General features: G+C 33.6%; 1 pseudogene; it reads left to right on the forward strand.

Moving 5' to 3' along the window:
* The first annotated feature begins 10,024 nt into the window (after positions 1-10,024).
* LOC110281495 (cytosolic isocitrate dehydrogenase [NADP]-like) lies at positions 10,025-10,739 on the forward strand (annotated as a pseudogene).
* The last annotated feature ends 3,001 nt before the right edge of the window (positions 10,740-13,740 follow it).

A 13,740-nucleotide genomic window follows, 5' to 3' on the forward strand; every position in this document is an offset into this window, starting at 1 on the left:
GAGCATGCAATCATATTGAATCTTGCTTGACAACTCTTGCCACTAACAATCTTCCTCTTACTCTTAATGCCACAAAGAGCTCTAAGTTGACCATCCGTCTCCAATAGCCCATATTCAAGTGGGAAAGTAAAGGTTAATGATAGGAATTTTACCCACTTGAATGTTATATTGGATGGTGATGGCTTTGGAAGAAGTCTTGCAAGCTCCACTCCCTTGTGTTCTTCTTTGAATTCTTCTACCTATTTGCAAGCTTCCTCAATTTCAACCTCTTCCTCTTGGTAACTTTCTTCTAATTCAATCTTTTTTTCATTGCTTACCAAGGGCATAGGAGGTTGTGCATCTTCCTCTTCTTCCATATGTGAGGGTGGAAAGTTCTCTAATTCACTGGAGTATAAACTTCTTTGATTTGTTTCCTCACTTTCTTCCATAGGATCTTGCATTGTATCTCTTGGGAAGGAATTTGCTTGTTCCTCTTCCTGGTTCTTGATCATCGTCTGCACATATTTCTCTACATTTTTGACACTTGTCTTTATATCATCTAGGCATTCTTTCATGAGAAGCTCAAGATCTGATGGTATTTGAGATGAATAAGGAGATGGTGGCTCTTGATATGCATAAGAAGGAGATGATGGTTCTTGATAAGTGTAAAAAAAGGATGGTTCTTGGTATGGATAGAGAGGTGGTGGTTCTTGGTATGAATATGGAGATGGTGGTTCTTGATATGAATATGGAGGTGGTGGCTCTTAATAGTTGGAACATAGAGTATTGAAGTTCCTTTGGTTTTGACTTTGTCAACCAAAATTTGGATAGTTCCTCCATCCACAATAATATGACTCACTACTCGGGTGTGAGTAGTAACCCATGTGATCTCTCTCTATTATTTTTCCTCAGCACAAAATACCAAACAAAATTAAACGTACCATGTGGTAGACAGGTAAATAAAGAAGAAAGAACATAAAAGAAATTTAAACTCAGTAATAAAATAACTAAGAAGAATAAAACAACTAAGGGGACACCAAACTTAATTTCAAAAATTATGAAAAAATTTTAAATAAAATAAATCAAAATATTTTTTTAAAAAAAATTTAAAGACAAAAATAAAATAAAACTAATAGAATATAAAGAGAGAGAAAAAATAATGAAAGTAAACAGAAACGAAAATAAAAAAAATAAAAGAAAATAAAAATAGAAAGAAAATAGAATAAAAATAAAATAATAATAAAAAAATTAAAAACGAACTACAATTAAAAAAAAGAAAGATCAAAAGCAAAAGGAAGTAAAAGGAAAACAGGGGCAGGGGGCACGAATGAAAGAACGCAAGAACGAAGAAAAGTAGAAAAAATTTTACGGGAAAGAAAATAAATAAAAATGAAAAATAAAGATTAATAATAATAAAATAAAACTAATTTAAAGAAAAATTATCTAATATAAGAAATCAAACAACAAGTAGTTGTTAATCACAATCAATCTCCGGCAACAGCGTCAAAAACTTGGTGCGGTATTTTACAACCCACAAACTAATCGGCAAATGCACCGGATCGTACCAAGTAATATCTTACGTGAGTAAGTGTCGATCCCACGAGAATTGATGGATCAAGCAACAATGATTGATTGATTGGCTTAGTTAGACAAACAGAAAAGAGTGTTTTGGTATTCAAAGAGTATTAAACAGTAAATTAAGAATTTCAGAAAACAAGCAGCAATTGAGTTGTGAAATATATATAGGGAAACAGTTAAGGTTTTAGAGTTATCTATTTTTCCGAATTAACTTTTTTTACTAACTATTTTAATCATGTAGGATTTAATTTATGGCAAACTATATATGACTAGACCCTAATTCCTTAGACCTTTCTAGCCTCCTCTAAAATTCATTAACTGCCAATTCCTTGGTCAATTAATTCCAATTAGAAGGTGAGGTTCAAATTTCAGTTTGTATGCCACAAAAATTCTAATTACCCAAAAATAAGAGGATTATATGTCACGTATCCTGTTAAATCTAAATAATTAAAATTTAGGAGAAATTGTTTTCAAGCTGTTGTTCAAGTAAAGAGCTTTTCCAAATTTTATAAGAACTCAAATAGAAAAGAGGGTCATACTTCCGTTCCACCCAAATTCATAAAATAAAGAGGAAAAATAATTCTTAAATTATAAATCCATACATGAATTAAAATAGAAAAAGTAATAAAATCAATCCATACAAATAGACAGAGCTCGTAACCTTAACAATGGAGGATTAGTTGCTCATATTTCAGAGAAAAACTAGGATTGTGATAAATGTATAGAGTTCCAATCTGATGGCCTCTAAATTGGTATCTAATTCCCTAATAGAATCTCCCTTTTTATAACTAATCCTAATTAATTTAAAATCTAATTTCAAAAATTAAAATAATATCTTATCCTATTTTAAAATCAAATTTGAATTTAAATTAGAATTAACTAACTACTCCGCGTCATGTAGCATGGGGACCACTTGGCTTCACTGGATCCGCGCCTAACTTGAGTGCTAAAATGGGGCCCAGAAATCACCTCTCAGCGTTTTCTATGTTTTCTGCACGTGGCGCATGTCACACGTACACGTCAGTCACGCGTACGTGTCGATGGTCTTTTTCGCAAGTCACGCGGACGCGTCAGTCACGCGCACGCGTCGCTGTGCAATTCTTCACTTATAAATCCGACTTCTAAAAATTCTTGAACTTTCTCTTCCAAAACATGTGCTCTTTTTTGGACTAAGATTTTTTTACCACTGTTGTATAGGTAAGGAGCCCGGATGAATAGCTAACTTATGACATATCAGATTGGGATGGATGCCAGGCATGTCAGAAGCTTTCCAGACAAAAATGTCAGAAGTCTTTTGTGAGAGCTTTATGAGATCTTCCTTCAATTATTGATATAGATTGGTTCTTATATTGGTGGTTTTTCCTACTTTGTTGTTTATTTGTACTTCTATCTTTTCCTCAGGATGAGGTCTCAATCTTCTCGGACTCAGACATTGTCGAACTCTATGGAGTTTACTTCCCTTCCTCTTAGGCAGCCCCATAAATTTAAGCTTTTATTATAGCATCTTCTGGTCAGTTGCTAATCTCCTCTTATGGTAGTTTTTTCCTTTGAAGTCCGGAATTTCATCTAGAAATAAGGAGTTGACACTACAGCAGCAAGACAGTTTAGGATTGTCCAACCTATGAAGGCATTATATGCTGAGTCCATGTCTACCACAATGTAGTTGATGTTTAAGGTTCATGATTTTAACCCTTTATCAAAAGTAGTATACATTATGATGTACTTTAAAGTTTGGATAGGAGACCTCTAAGCTAAAAAGAGAGTCATGATATACTTTCAAATCTTTATCCTCCAAACCTAGCTTGTTAAATGCTGGTTTAAATAGGATGTCCGTTGAACTTCGTTGATCCACCAATGTCCTGTGAAGATGAGTATTGGCTAAGATCATGGTTATGACCCTTGGATCATCATGCTCAAGCATGATACCCTGAGCGTCTTCTTTAGAGAAGGTTATTGTAGGCAGGTCGGGTATCCCCTCGTCTTCTCCAACCTAGTAGACTGGTGCACGAAATTGTGATCATCAACAATGGCGTCAAAGACTTGGAGCTCTCAAACGTGAATCACACTTTGTCACAACTTCGCACAACTAACCAGCAACTGCACTGGGTTGTCCAAGTAATACCTTACGTGAGTAAGGGTCGATCCCACGGAGATTGTTGGTATGAAGCAAGCTATGGTCATCTTGTAAATCTCAGTCAGGCGGATTCAAATGGTAATAATGGTTTTCAAAAATAAGGATAAATAAAGCATAAAATAGAGATAGAGATACTTATGTAAATCATTGGTGGGAATTTCAGATAAGTGTATGGAAATGCTTTGTTCCTGTTGAATCTCTGCTTTCTTACTGCTTTCATCCAATCCTTCTTACTCCTTTTCATGGCAAGCTGTATGTTGGGTTTCACCGTTGTCAATGGCTACCTCCCGTCCTCTCAGTAAAAATGGTCCAAATGCTCTGTCACAGCACGGCTAATCATCTGTCGGTTCTCGATCATGTCGGAATAGAATCCAGTGATTCTTTTGCGTCTGTCACTACGCCCAACACTCGCGAGTTTGAAGCTCGTCACAGTCATTTAATCACTGAATCCTACTCGGAATACCACAGACAAGGTTTAGACTTTCCGGATTCTCAAGAATGACCGCCAATGGATTCTAGCTTATACCACGAAGACTCTGATTAAGGGGTCCAAGAGATACTCATTCAATCGAAGGTAGAACGGAGGTGATTGTCAGGCACGCGTTCATAGGTTGAGGATGGTGATGAGTGTCATAGATCATCACATTCATCAGGTTGAAGTGCGAACGAATATCTTAGAATAAGAATAAGCATGAATTGAATAGAAGAACAATAGTACTTTGCATTAATACTCGAGGAACAGCAAAGCTCCACACCTTAATCTATGGTGTGTAGAAACTCCACCGTTGAAAATACATAAGTGATGGTCCAGGCATGGCCGAATGGCCAGCCCCCATGAAGGTCTAAAGTCGCATACACTGATTAAAGATCAATCAAAGACAAGACGCTAGTACAATAGTAAAAAGTTCTATTTATACTAAACTAGCTACTAGGGTTTACAAAAATAAGTCTAAGTGCAGAAATCTACTTTCGGGGCCCACTTTGGTGTGTGCTTAGGATGAGCTTGAGCTTTACACGTGCAGAGGCTTCTCTTGGGGCTAAATGCCAAGTTGTAACATGTTTTTGGCGTTTAACTCTGGTTTGTGACGTGTTTCTGGCGTTTTACTCCAGAATGCAGCATGGAACTGGCGTTGAACGCCAGTTTGTGTCGTCTAAACTCGAATAAAGTGTAGACTATTATATATTGCTGGAAATCCCTGGATGTCCACTTTCTAACGCAGTTAAGAGCGGGCCATTTGGAGTTTTGTAGCTCTAGAAAATTCATTTTGAGTGCAGGAATGTCAGAATCCAACAGCATCAGCAGTCCTTTGTCAGCCTCCTATCAGATTTTTGCTCAGATCCCTCAATTTCAGCCAGAAAATACCTGAAATCACAGAAAAATACACAAACGCATAGTAAAGTCAAGAAATGTGAATTTTTCATAAAAACTAATAAAAACATCCCTAAAAGTAGCTAGATCCTACTAAAAACTACCTAAAAATAATGCCAAAAAGCGTATAAATTATTCGCTCATCATAGACCTCTTTCAAGTGTCTCTTGTAGGAGGACTTAGTTACTCCTCCTCCTGCAAAGCCACCAACAATTGTGTGAATATGTCTTTTAAGTGTTCTTGCTGGTCTTTCTCGCCTCTCCTTATCTTTCTTGTCTCTTTTCCTTTTGTTGGTTTTGTCCGACCTCCCAGCCAAGTATTTATCTAGTCACCCTTCTCTGGCTAGCTTTTCTATAATATTTTTCAAGTCATAACAATCATTAGTAGCATGATCGTAGATCTTGTGGTATTCGCAGTATTCTGACTAATTTCCCCCGTTCTTGCTTTTGATTGGTCTTAGAGGTGGTATATTTTCAATGTGATATATCTCCCTATAGACATCGACCAAGCAGAGTTATAATGGGATATAGGAGTGGTACTTCCTAGGCTTGTTCGAGTTGTAATCCTTTTGTTTTGTCCAGATGTAGGCTTTCTCATTTGAGCAGTCTCTTCTATGTTGATGTATTTCTTAACTCGTTTTTGAACTTCGTACAAAAAGTCAGGTATCTTTTTTATATGGACTATGAGAAGGGACCCTCTTTAAGGCCATTAACCAACCCCATGATAGTTGCTTTAGTAAGCAAGTTCTGAATATCCAAACATGCTTTGTTGAACTTTTTCATGTATGCCTCGAGGGATTCTCCGACCTTTTGTTTAACACCCAAGAAACTCAGAGCGTGCTTGGCTTTGTCCTTCTGGATGAAAAATCGTATTAGGAAGCCCTTGGCTAGGTCGTCAAAACAGGAGACCGACCTTGGAGGAAGACTATCAAACCACTTCATGGCCACCTTAGTTAGGGTGATCGAAAATTCTTTGCACCGAGTTGCATTTGAAGCGTCGACCAAATATATCCTACTCTTGAAATTGCTCAAGTGATGATGGGGTTGGTGGTTCCATCATAAAGATCCATGTTTGGGCTTTCGTCATTCTTAGGGACTTTTGTTCGCATAACCTCCTTTGAGAATTGGTACTCACTTCCCATGGGAGTGGTCTCCTAATCAGTTCAAGGTTTCTTTCCCTTGAGATCGAACTATAGTCTTTCCAGTTTTTCCTCCAACTTTCTACGGTGTTGTACCTCTTTTCGTAGAACTTGTTCAGACTCGCTCCAGCTTGATCTCAAGCTGCTCCAGACGATCTTGGTGCCCATGGACCAATTCCATTATTTTTGTTACTTTTCTGTCTCCTAATGTTCCAGGTCTATGGATCTCTGATCCTAATCTTCGTTCTCTTGGATTATCTGTTTCTTCATCAACTTTCCTACCTCTTAGTAGGAGGAGAGATAACAACTACTTGATCATTATTAATCCATTGTTCTCATTGGGGTTCTGATTCGGATGTCGTGTGTCCATCTTTTGGATAATCGTCCGCCATGTTTGGGTGTTGAACTCCAAGTCTCCGACAATGGCACCAATATTCCGAGGGTTATCTAAAATCGATGTGACTTAAGCCTGAATGTGAGGTCCAGGATCCTTTGTATGATGATGCTGACGTCTCCTCTAGTGAGGCGAAGCCGTCCGAGGTCTTTGAGTGAGGATGGGGATGGTACCTGCAAGCTAAGGGACTCCGATACTTAAGTTAGTAAGGATTTTAAGCAAGTTTTAGTATATTAAAATTGAGAAATACCTGAGCTAAATAGGATATTCATACAATAAGAAAGATAAGATTGTTCTCTTTATGTAACTTATCCACCTATAATGATGGGTGGTTTCTTCCCCTTTTATTTAGGGGTTGTTAAGATTTTATACAGTTAAGAACCTGCATGTAGATCGGGTTTACAGACTAATGGATCCATTCTTCATGTAGATTAGACAAACACAAAATGGTTTTTAGATCTTTCTTTTGTGAGTTGGGCTTGTCTACTTTGGACCTGATTTTATTATTCGGATAGGGTATGAATAATGAGTAAGAAAATGTACCCATACCTCACTTCAAGTTTTTTGCACGGATTGACTCGGTGTTTGACTTCATATATATCTATTATTCATCTGAAATTTGTTGCTAATTTGGGTACATAGTGTTGATAATAATAGGTTGAAATATAGATTGATGGAGATACAAATTAGGTTGGATGATTAGATATGCAAGAAAATTATTAAAAAAGTAGTTCCAAAGATATAACAAAAAAGTAAATAATCTAATATGATAGGCAAATTTTTGAGTGTAGATTGACTAAAGACATCTATACATATGTGTGTGTGTGTGTGTTGGAAGAGTCTTTAAAAGGACAAGTGTCCCTAGTAGTGAATAAGAGAGTTGTGATAAATGTTATTTCTGCAGCGAAAATCATGTTGAACAAGTCAGATGATTTTATTTTTTAATACTGACATTACGATTATCTTTATTAATTAGTAAGAAGGTTAACTAAATTAATTATTTGGGCTTTTTGTCACTGATGCTATTTTTTTAGCAAAAATTGAGTAAATAGATTTTTACATTATAATTAATCCAAAAACTTTTGCAATGGACTCTTGATCCATTATAATAGTGTGAACTTTTGCACTAACCAATGGATATGATTGATATCATATGGACATATATATCTTATGAGTAAAGGACAAATAAGTCCCTAACCATTTTTTCTGCATACATTTTCATCCCCCAAGATTTGAAAATACTTTTAAGTCCCTGATCTCTTCAAAAGTTGGACAAAAGAGTCTTCTGTTCATATGGGTCCGTCGGAACCAATAGAAAAGGCTAAGCTAGCAGCAACGAGCAAAGTTAGAAAAGTTATCCAGATGTATAAGTAGTAAGTCCTTTGTTTTCAATTTGAAGTTCTACCATTAAAGTTCTTTTTAGTGATTTTGTTTATAGTTAGGTTCTATAATCTCCCCAATTTGTAGTTTTTTTTTGGATCTATTGCATTTGTCCTAATTTTTGAAAGAAAAAGATTAGTTAGCTTTGTTGCATCTTTTAACTTTACTAAAAAAGATATAAAATTTGGAGTCTGAGCTTTTGGACTTGTCATTGTGTTAATTCATTCTCATTTTATTTTAGTTTTTTTTTTGGACCGTTATGGTGTATAACGTTGTGGTCCTTCTTGAACTTCTCTTTATTATGCTTTGTAGTTTCTGATTTCTAAAAACAAATATTGAAATGTAAATAGTTATAAATGCTTTGTTTAGCTGCTCATTCATGTTTATGTAGTTTCATGGGCAACATTTACATATACATTCTTGGCTAGCTAGATTTGTTACTGCAATGTTGTACTTGTTGATTCACACATTAGGTGCCACGTGGAGAATTGTCACGTGGAAAATTTCCAAAGACTTTTCTTAATGAATGTAAACAGTGAATCCCCTCCCTCCAAAAAGGTGAAAAGTTAACTGCATGGATCAATAGACTCTTTCTATTAATTCAACTACTGATCATTGGTGAACACTAGCCATTCTTATATGTAACTAATGCATTACTTATATGAGTGTTGAGTCATTGAACTCTGTAATCTAAAACATCTATTATTAGTGAATGTGTGTGTATATATATATATATATTCCTCTATTTGTATACATATAGTGATTATGATTTGCGAAATTGAAATTTATCCTCCTAACTGTTGGTTGCTTTGGAGCAGAGGATTAGCTGGTGCCAAGACATTGCTTGATCCTGTCTCTTGAGGTGTGCACTTAAACTTTTTTAGTTCTTTCTTTTGTTGTTCCTGCTGTGTAATAAAAGAAAAATAGTTTTTTAAGTTATTAACTTATCATCTTCTGCTTTTCACCGTTCTGTTTGTACTAGTAATACGCATGTTTAAAGTATTCCTCTTGCTCATTCAAGCACTTATTATTGTACTTTATTAAGACCATCTTGTACTAACTTATTGTTTTCATGAATAGTGCATGGTATGGAATATAGCAGAAACTAATTAATAATGAAATGCTTCATTTGCATATTAACCAGTTTTTATTCTTCATATTGATCTGAATGACATTATTGATTCCCTTCTTCTAGCATGCACAACGCCTAATTTAGAAACCGGTGTTCCATTTAGAGCTCATGCTATTATTGCCAATCTTTCGGCTTATGGTGAGTAGTTAGTAGATCAAATATAAAGTGTTAGTAATGTTCTTAGAAAGGGAATAGGAAAACTAGGATCACAAAAGTAACTTGCAAATTTGAAGTTTGAAATTCAGAGGCTTTTACATAAAAAAGCATGTAGAACATAAAAGTTTGTTTTTCCAAAATTTGTTTCCCAAATTCATAAGGTTATTGTTGATTGCTCTTTGTTTCAAAAGAAAAGTTTTTCTTTCATTGTTGTAGAACATGTTTATTGTTTGCATATTTGTGTAACACTGGCACATGACTTTTTAAGAATGAAATAGATCAAACTCTATCATCTACTTTGGCTTGCAGGACATGCACATGTTGTTGAAGCCCTTAGGGTACCTCTTCACATCTTCTTCACAATTTCATGGACGTGAGTTTAAATTGCCTTAACAATTTTATATAGATAAGATAAGGTTTCATAATAAGTTAGACATAATTTTAGAATTTGATATTTAATATTCAGGCCAACATATGCATTTCCTCACCCTTTGGCATGAGTTTCTCAAAGTACTGGTTACTGGATAAGTCTTTTGCCAAAATAACATTTTATTATTTGATTTTGGTACCTTTGTGATTTTCAATAGATCTTTTGTTCCAATATTTTCTTCTGGCTCCAGCTATCTTATATAGTTGTGGATCTACTAATATGGTGGGGCATAAGAGGAATCATCAATGACTTCAAGAAAAACAAATTGAAGCTTGCTCCTATTGCATACTTCAGTATGTACTGTTGATCGATATCTCAGTTACCAATTGGCTACATGTGGAGTGATTTCTTGGCTCAAGGTGGATATCATATTCTTTTGTGATCTTCAAGCAGATTTTAGTTCGTGATAACTTTGTTACTTGTAATAAAATTGGTTGCACACAAGGATTTAGAAAATTCTTCACTAGACTTGCTTGTGTTTAATGTGATCTGAACAAATTTTTTTATTGAACATGATTTGGTTCTCTTGGCTTAATGACATCAGTGCTAGTATTGCTTTTCTAATATTTTTCAGTCTTTCTCTGCCATTTTTTCCTTTGCATGTATTTCCAGCATGGATTTTGATTTAAGAAGCTATATTTTTTGACAGGTTTGCCTAGATGAAAAAACCATTGAAGCAGAGGCAGCACATGGCACTGTTACTCGTCATTACCAGGTTCATCAGAAGGGAGGTGAAACCAGCACAAATAGTATAGCATCAATTTCTGCCTGACCTCGAGGTCTTGCGCATAGGTAAATGTCGAAATCCATCCAAATAAATTTTCCTTCTACTAAATTCATCAAAATTAATATCCCCAACTATACTCCGAAAGAAAGAAATTTAACTTCGTGAATAGAAGACTAAGAGATTTAACCTTTTCAGGGCAAAGTTGGATGGGAATGCTAGATTGTTGGACTTTACAAAGAAATTGAAAGCAGCTTGCATTGGAACAGTGGAATTGAAAAAGATGACAAAGGATCTTGCACTTCTTGTCCATGGGCCTAAGTAATTTTTGACACTGGAAACTTCATTTTCTTTTCTTTTTTTTCTAATAAAATAAAATGTTTAACATATTTAAATTCTAATATCCTACCATTTTATGATACACGAGAATGCAGTTATATTAATTGAATGCTTAAGCATCTAGGCCTTAGAGTGTATTATGTGTAGTATATTTTTCACATTGTCTAGGATTATATTAAATTAATGGTTATATTAATTGTGGTTTTAATTTTGTATTTAATTATGTAAGCATATTGAAAAAATAGAAAAATTGACTTATTAGACCAATTTTAATGTTTAAATATCTTGGATTTAATTTATAAAGTGGGTGTAAATATGAAATTGAGAAAAAGATTTTAATTCAATATTTTGTGTATTTAAATATTTCTAAAGATCTATTGTAATATTTTTTGTTGTTTGTAAAAAAAAAATCTTTTGTAACATTTATCAAAGTATTGCTATAAAATATCTATTGTAACATTTTTTTTAAAATGTTATTAGAAAGACTTATTGTGATATTTTTTTAAGTGTTACATAAAATATCTATTGTAACATTTTTTAAATGTTACAAAAAATATCTATTGTAACATTTTTTTAAGTGTTACAAAAATTACCTATGGTAACGTTTTTCTAAATGTTACAAAAATTACATACGGTAATATTTTTCTAAGTATTACAAAAATATCTATTGTAACATTTTTCTAAGTGTTATCATGAATGGTCTGTTGTAACATTTCTCATAATATTACTATAGAATATCTTTTGTAACATTTTTACTAAATGTTATTAAATCTTTAGAAAAATATTAGTAAAACTCTTTAGTAACATAGGGTATATTTAACATTTGTTAAAATGTTACTAATATACATAGATAACATTTTAATATGATTTGATAACATTTTTCAAATGTTAGTAAAAGTCAATTATGTAGTAGTGACTCTATAGTTGTTGTTCAGACGACCCCAATAACAACCATCTTCCTCTTCCATTGCCGAAACCACCACCCTTGTCGTCCTAGAATCACCGTAGCCTCCACCATCTGTGATGAAATCACCACACCGAACCGTCGCGGTCCTCTCTCTTTTCGTCCCCTTTGTTGTCCCACATCATCACTGTCTTTCACTGTTTCATCGCCAGTAGTCCACGCCACCACCGCGGCCTCCTCCACTTCCTTCTCCTTTCTCCTTTTCCCCTTCCCCCAGTTCTAGCTCACATTCTCACTCTTTCTTTTCCTTCACGAAAACATAAGAAAAAGAACAACCCCTCTCACAATCTAACCACCATCTTCATCAACATCATCGCTGGCCATTTGTCTCACCTCTGGTGATCACATGTCTGACCACTACAAAACCACCACATGCTGCCTTCTTCTTCTCCTCCCCCTTTTGGCCCTTACCTAATCTCTCTCTAGCTCAACCTCTCTCAAATTGCAGAATCGTAAAATCACAAAATGCTGTCGTTTTGTAGTGCAAGGACATATTTGTCCTTTGCTTTTTTGGAGGACATGCCACATCAGCATCGTAACAGCACATAGTTCTGTAACGAACACGTGAGCATCACTTCACCAATCTCCATTTGTTCTTTGAGAGGCAAATGGACGGAAAATACCTATTCGTCTGCCGTTTGTAAAATTAAAAAATTTAAATTTTAAAGAACAAAAATGTCAACAAAACAAAAAATTAAGGACTTATTTATCCTTTACTCTAATTTTATATTCTATATAGTATTGAGAGGAAAATAAACAAGTCACACTATTGCAACTTATTTACTTTGACTTATATTATAAAGAATGATTTAGTCGTCAATACACACATTAAAACACATATTAAGAGTATTATACATAATAATTTTTAAATTTTTTATTCAAATAAATATAAAATAAATATATTAAAAATTAATTTTGTTTAACTTTTTAAAAAAATTGTTATTGATGACTTTATTATGTGTTCATCAGACATTTATAAACTAAATGTTACAAATAAATTGGTTTTAAGATAAAAAAGAAATGCTTATTTACATTTAATTTTTTTATTAATTAAGAACAATATAAAATATAAATAACACATTAAAGATATATTGGTCCGTCTCTAAACTCTCAAACTCTTCATAAGGATTTTTGGATAAATATAATACTGGAATCATAAGTTTTAACCCTAATTTTAAATTTTATTTTATTATAAATATTAATTGTATCTTTTTATTGAAAGCAATTGTCCTAATTCAATTAACTTTTCTCGTTAATATGAGTTTTGTTTTGCAAGTTTTGATATACAAATAACATCTTTCTTTATCGTTAAAATAATAAAATAGAATATGAAATTTTTAACAACAAAATGAAGCAAAGCAATATCTAACTATCTACTAATCTAATGTAATCTTCAATTATTTCTTCACCTAACTTTTATTCAGAAATTTATAAACCTCATAAGGTGGGGTCAATTTGCTGGCTCCCCTCGGTTATCATGGTGTTACAAAAGTCTGCAAAATTGTGTCATCGTGGTTTTATATTTTTTGGTAGGTTTACAAGCTCAAAAAATACTTGCAGCTCATATGGCATGACTGGACTCATAAAACTAGTTAATTGTTGAGTTTCATTTAAGGATCTGTCTTACTTAAAGGAATGAGTGAGTTGATCACTCAATCAACTTAAATTGATTGTATATTGAAAAACTCAAAACTAATTATCCTCCTCATAAAACACTTGTCAATCACACAATTTTCCAACACAAATTACGCATGTATCTTTGTTCCTTTCATCTATATCCAAAATTAAGCCTATAAGTTATTTTATAAATGGATTTTCAAAAAGGTATTTTTTATTAAATGTGTATGTTGGACTTTTAATTTAGGTTAGCAGTTGTTTAACTTATGATTTAATTTTTAAAATAATGATTGAATAATAAATAAATATTTAAATTGGTCTTTAAAAAATTTTAAATCAAACTTTTTTTATCTCAATAAAATTTTTATTTTTTATAAATTTTCAAAAACTACTTTAATTACACAAA

Source organism: Arachis duranensis, chromosome 5 (assembly GCF_000817695.3).
Source record: "Arachis duranensis cultivar V14167 chromosome 5, aradu.V14167.gnm2.J7QH, whole genome shotgun sequence".
NCBI classification, from domain to species: Eukaryota; Viridiplantae; Streptophyta; class Magnoliopsida; order Fabales; family Fabaceae; genus Arachis; species Arachis duranensis.